This window comes from Chenopodium album, chromosome 21 (genome assembly GCF_948465745.1).
Source record: "Chenopodium album chromosome 21, dcCheAlbu1.1, whole genome shotgun sequence".
Lineage (NCBI taxonomy): Eukaryota > Viridiplantae > Streptophyta > Magnoliopsida > Caryophyllales > Amaranthaceae > Chenopodium > Chenopodium album.
In genome coordinates, this window is record NC_137854.1 from 26,125,760 (window position 1) to 26,132,841 (window position 7,082).

A 7,082-nucleotide genomic window follows, 5' to 3' on the forward strand; every position below is an offset into this window, starting at 1 on the left:
CCACGCAAACATCAATCATTCCCCCAATTCAATTGGATTTCCCCGAGGACGCGGGTGAGAGAGGAGCGGACGCGGGCTCAATGTCACAAATCAGGCAGTAAGTAGCCGCGGTTGTCCCGAGGTCTTCCCGCGGACGCGGTGGCTATGGAGAGGGCGCGGCTTAGACCACCGCGAGCGCGACTTTATGGGTTCAATTTGAAGCGTATCACAAGCTCCTCACGTGACTTTAATGAAAATCCAACGGCCTTGATTGATGCTTGATGATAGATGATGAAGATGAGTGGCGGTGATTGAAGTTGATGATGATTGGTGGACGGTGATGGTGGTGATGACCTTCAATGGAGGATGAGCAGTGAAATAAATCAAAGCTGATTTCCTTTGATTTATTTTTGTTTTCTTTTGCCTTTTCTTTTAACCTTTATTTTTACTTTTCCTTTTTCTTTTATTATTATTTCTCTTTTCTTATTTTCTTTTCTTGATTTATTTTTCCTTTCTTATTTCTATTTTTCCTTTTCTTAGTTTATTTATTTATTTTCCTTCTTTTATTACTTTTCTTAGCTTAGTTTAAATACCCATTTTTGGGGATAATTAGGGACCAACTTCTATTCTATTTTCTGAATTAGCTTAGTTTTCTCTCTCTTAGGTTGAGAGCTTCTCTCTCTAAATTAGGCTATTTTAGGAGTAGTTTTAGAGAGAGAAAGTGAGAGATTTCAATGGTGATTGAGAGATTGAAGATGCAAGTGTGACAATTGTGTTTGAGATTTTCTCTATTATCAATGAGCATTTCTAAACTCTATCTCATTTAATTGCTTTGTTTAATTTGATGTTTGTTTGGTTTGATTTTGTTATTTGATGTTTGATTAGAGTAATTGTTCTTGGTATTTTGTTCTCTATAGTTGATAGTAGATTTGATCATGTTTCTTGAGTAGTTTACTTGCCAGGGTTTGGGTAAACATGTGTGATTGATGGATTGAGATTGATTTGGGAATTTGAGTAGTTCTTGTGTTGTGATTAAATTGATTCATAGAGGTTTGCATGTTGCATAAGTTTGATTGGAGTAGCTAACTATGATTGCTAGCATTGATTGCATGATTGAATTGATTGACATGACCACTTGATATCGATTTGATCATAATTAGTTGAGTATTTGATTATGTTTCTTCATATTGTTTAGCACTAGAGAAATCTATGTTAGAGAGTGTGAGGTTGATTAGTTGAATGCCCCTAATTGCTCCTACTATTTGTCTTTGCATTGCTTGGATTGCTTGACTCCCTAATTACCTTGGTTATCATGAATGCATGTTGATCCCCATTCCCTAGTGTTTCATTTGTTTGGTTCTTGATTTAGGAAGTAGAATAGCGTTAACTTTCACCTTGGACTTCGACCTAGCTTAGGCGTTAATTAGAAATACTTGAACATAACCGTTCCTAGTGGTTTGACCCTTGACTTACCTCTATACTTGTATTTAGGTAGTTGAGTGATTATAAATTTGTTTGACCGTAGGGAGGATTAGTTCAACGACATAGTTTTCCCCACGTCACACACATGAGTGAAGAGTGAATCATGCTAGTTCGTTTAGCTGAAATTATATTTAAAACACCATACTTAAGTCCTTATTAATGGGTAATTGAAAATTCTTCGAGAAACATAATATTAAGTGCTCTACACAAAACTTCAGCACTTTATTTTAATTAAAACTTGTTGTAAATTAGTCTTAAAATACTTTAATCAAAGATCTAAACCATAATACATCATACTCTTTCAATAATTCATCAATCAAGAACCTAGGGTTTTAAAAATTGGGGCTTTTTAATTAAAAACCAAATCTAAAAATTAATCAACATAATTATTATAATCACACATCAAAATTTAATCCCAAAACTCATAATTTACAATTAGATTAAAGCATAGATCAAATTAAAGCGAGAAAGATTAGATTTTTAGGGTTTTTTTCCGGGAACCGTAAGTGGCGGTAGCAGCCACCACGGCACGGGCTGGGCTGTTGCCGCCCCTGCCTATGCCGCCGCGACTGATGGCAGTGCGCCGGTGGTGGGCGTTGGTGAGGTGGTGGTCCGACCGTGCAAAAAGGGGAAGGGAAAAGAGGAAGAAAAAGAAAAGAAAAATAAAGAGAAAAGGGAGAGAAGTTACCTTGGGTTTTCTCCACTCTAGGCAAAGTTTATTTGCCTCTAAGAGGGATATTTATACCCCTTCTCTACCAATCCTTTTTCCCTAAATTTTCCTCTTCTTCCATTCCCTAATAAAATTTGCCAAAACCATACTTTCTTAAAATAAAACCCCAACTTTATAAAATAAAATAATTAAATAAACTTTCCTTTTATAAATATATTTCCAACTTACATGGAATAAGTGGTTAAAATACCATAATTAAAATATTAAATTTATTTAAATACCTTCATAAAATACATATTTTAAATAAAATACGTATAAAAATACGGGGTATTACATCTCAGCCGCTTGCCTTTCCGCCATCTCTTTGCGGATGGTAGCGGAGGACCGTCTGGGTATCTTGTCGTCAGGCAACATTGCCAAAGCTTCTTCTGCAAAAGAGTAAGGAAAAGAAATTAGTATTTGCACAACAAATCCGACACAAAGGAAGTACAGACGGTGTTAATACTCAGACGCATACGTTTGGTAAACATATGTCCAAGCCCGCAGGCGGACAAAAAGCACTCGTCCCTGAACCAGGCGCTCTTTGGGATCCAGTTTCTAGGAACTTTTATTTTTTTCCCCGGTTGAGATGGTAGCATCATCGAGACCAAAAAAGTTGGACTCAATTTGTTTTGGGTGTTTTTTGTCCCTTGGGAGAGTTATGTCACAACGACTGGTCCGGCGTGAGCTGTACTTGCAAAAACAACAGAGACCCCGGGTGGTTGGAGCTCCGCCACCGACGATCAAGTTAGTAAGTTGAAAGGGGTGAAAAGGTGCGGAAATTTAGGTGGGTATCTGCTCGGATTCCAAGCTCGAGATGTCTATATCAAAGAGTCTGAGTGTAATAAATGGTAAAACATGCCCTCCAAGAGGGGGAATCTCACTATTTATAGGGTCTTCGGGAATTGTGCCCCTGATTAGGTCATCAAGCCCTAATCATTGGTGGGCTGCGCCGCTTTGCGGCTTTCTCGGGATTTAGGCCATGAAGGCCGCCTTTTCTCCCATGTATCTAGAGTGCCACGTGTCAAGCAGGGATTGGTCCACTTTGGACTAACCCAGGGCTGACACGTGTCATCCTCTGATTGGGCCACATGGCGGGGTAAAATTACCCTAAACATTTGCCCCTCACAGATGGGACGTGGCACGCCACGTGGCATCTGTGACACGCGTCACGCTCCGGTTGGTGGTAATTTTACCACCAAAATTTAACTGTTCACCTTCCGAGAAAATTATGGGGATGCCCCCGAATTTACCCTCTATATATAGCCGTTTACCCCTCATTTTTTCGTACGCTTACAAAAACTTTCACTAGAGATAAACTTAGAGAGAGAGAGAGAGAGAGAGAGAGAGAGAGAGAGAGAGAGTTTGCCTTCCGTCTGAGTCAAGCACAAGCCTCAAGCTCGTTCTTGCCTTACACAGCCGGTCTCGTCTACGTTCAGATATCAAATCTCAAGGTGCTGTCTCTGTCTCTCTCAGCTCTTTTCATTTTTTCCCGCTTGTACATATTTCTTGCAATAAATGGATGCATCACCAACACACACGGCAGAGCCTAGGTTAGAGTCTAGTTGGTCTCCTGGTTCGGCTGAGTCTAGGACTAGGAGTGCTGCCTCGGGTTGTTGGGACCACCCTTATGCTTGGAATCCAACCATTTATGTGTCTGTGCAGGATACAATGGCTCGGACAATGCAGACGACCCCAGATCCAGATTTTAGGAGTGAGGGCTCAGGCGGTCATACGCGAGACGTCTTGTAGGGAAAACCAGACTGTAGCTGAAAGATCTTTGCCTAGAGCCCCTTCAACCCCGGCGGATTCCTTCTTGGAGGAATGCGACCAAGACGGCGAGGAAGTCGTCTCTGTACCCTTTTCTCAAGATGAGGGGTTATCTGGGAGCGACAGCTCCGCCTCTAGCTCCGAGAGCAGTGACGAGCCCATGTCACCGCTTGAGGACTGCGAGGTGGAAAAGAGGAAGAAATGGAAAGATAAGGACGCTCCCTTCAAGATCCACATCTCTGCCAAGGATAGGGCATACATGGATGACAACTTGGAGAAGTTTAAACTCATGCACCTGCTGGGAGACGGGTACAGCATCCGGGTGCCGCTGGTGACGAACCGTCTCCTGGAAAGATGAGGAACGGAACGCCAACGCCTACTTTGGCTGTTATGAGGCGGCGTTCCGAGCCGGTCTTAGATTTCCCCTTCATGAGGCGGTGAAGGCAATTTTGAGAGGTTATCGGAGTGTGGTAACTTACCCCCAAATCTTGGGTAAACATTCTGGGGTATGTAGCCGCTTGTGAGTTTCAAGGGCTGCATCCCGGCTGGGAGGTCTTTGCCCATATGCACTATTTGATTCGCAACCCAGGCGATTGGAGGGCGTGTTACACCTCGACCACTCTCCCCCAATACATGATGACCTTGGACAAGGTGTCCAAGTTTGACGGCTGGAAGAACCCCTTCTACCTGCTGTCTGCCCCCACCCGGCGAGAGAATGCTAAACTCCGCCGGTATAATAAACAGCCCGAGCTGTTGGGCAGAAAATGCGTCCTTCCCCGGATTCCTGAGGAGGATAACGAAAAAATAATTGAGTCCAACTTTTTTGAACTTGTCGATGCTACCATCTCAACCGGGGAGAAAATAAAAGTTCCTAAGAACTGGATCCCCAAAAGCTCCTGCTTTAGGGATGAATGCTTTTTGTCCGCCTGCGGGCTTGGGCACATGTTTAACCAAACGTATGCGTCTAAGCATTTATACCGTCTGTAATGCCTTTGTGTTGGATTTGTACAAATACTAACTTTGTTCTTTACTTTTTGCAGAAGAAGCTTTAAATATGCTGCCGGAAGACAAGACACCCAGGAGATCCTCAACCACCAGCCGCAAGGAGCTGGCTGAGAAGTAGGCGGTCGAGATCAGGGCCAAGGTAAAAACGCCTGACATTTTTCTTTTAGCAGGCTTCACAATTTCATTTTTTTGGATATGATTTTAACTTGAATTATTTTGCAGGGTGGAGATAGGCAAGACGTTTGAGAAGGGTCTTAAACGGGCTAGGGAGGACTCCGCCTCCACACCCGGCAAAACCAAAAAATCTTCCTTGACAATGACTCCTGGCGCCTCAGCCGGGAAGACTCAGATGCGGATTGGGGGGAAGAACCAGAACATAGGCGAAAGCCTAGGTCTTGACCTCGCCAACCCCCTATCCACAACCGGGGGGTTCTCCACGCCTGCTGGTGGCTCTAGGCAAGCCGCCTCTGAAGGTAAGGCAAACCCCTTTGAATACCCGCCTGAGCTGGGGTGGCCTTTGTGAGTGAAATCCCACTCCCAGCAGACTTCATCCTCAGATGGTCGGCAACGAATTGGTGCCGCCTTAATTTCGCACTCATCAAATGTTGATTATGGTGCAGATCAATCTCCCCGTTGGCCAGATGTCTAAAGACATGCCAAGGCGATGCTGGCGGTTGGTAACAAGAAGGACAAGGATGCTATCCCTGGGATAGAGACGTTCAATCAGGAACGGATCCTGTCCCTTCTAGCTGAGGTGAGATAAACAAAATAAATTATTAAGTGTTTTATTCCGCCTACAGTACTGTAGGTGTCGTTTGAAGTGCGCCTACGTTAAAGCATGTAGTGGTATGCTTGGCACTCATAGGAAGTGGGAATTGACATTACGATTAGGGACAACGATTAGGGACAAAGCAAAGTAGGGGGCCGCCAACAAATTTTTAAGGAACTTGTAAACCGTTCACGGATCATAAAAGGCAACCACGAAAAGGGACAACGATAGGCAACAACGATTGACCCGTGAAGGTTACACCCCATTCATAATCCATGAGATTACTAACTCCATATGGTTCGGAACCACGAAAGGAGGATCGGGGATGATGGTACGAAGTGAGTCATGGAGTCACATTCGCCCGTATTGGCCTCTACTCGATTCTTATTGTGAAAAGTATTCCTGTGATCTCAAAGGCATACAAAAAAAATATTCAATTTGCTCCAAACTATTATTAAGCTAAATTGGTTGAATATTAATGCACACATAATTCTAAAATATTAGTGATCACTTGATTAAACAACAAGATTAAAAAGGAACCTAAACCGGTTGTCCAAATTATCTTATTAAGTGTAATTTTCAATTACATACTCCCTTTAAACATGCAATATGGTGATCATAATAATAATAATAATAATAGAATAAACATTAATATTGAAAGCAATTCAACAATAATAGCGTTAGTCAAATCAAATAATAATAATAATAATCATGATATTAGCAATATAAAATAATATAAGTAATTAAATTAATTACTCACACTCCGCGCGTTCCTTTAAATTGCTACATCATGAATAAATTGTTAGTAACTTCAATAAAAATAAATCAAATTAAAATTAAATTAAATAAATTTAGAAATAATTTGGTCCAAACCCTCAGTTAATTCTACCTTTCACGCCTTGGTTTAAGTATAGAACTTCGGGTATTGTATGGACTCCTTAGAGTGCTTAAGGGATATAAAATGAGAGAATAGGGTGGCTAGAATTTAGGCTAGAGCAAGAGAGAGAGGAGAGAATATTTTTGGTGTAGGGAGAGAGGATGATTTTTGGTGTAGAAGACAGGAAGAGAGAGTGATTTGATTCGACCCCTCTTTTTTCCTTAATAGTGGGACGGTGTCAGTTTTGGATAGAGTTTCGTATTTCTTTCATATCTTTTTCGTTATAGCTCGGAATTAATATTATAATATATCATTGGAAAGATAATTTCAAGAACTATCCAACCATCTAAAAATTAGATAAAAACAGTGTGGCACGAAAACAATTTCTGACAATCTTTGAACGTCTTTCAATTCGAATAGAATTAGGACTTTCAAAAAGAAAAGTTTTATTCTATTTCAAACTCTTTAATCTTATCTTTTCAAAAAGGATA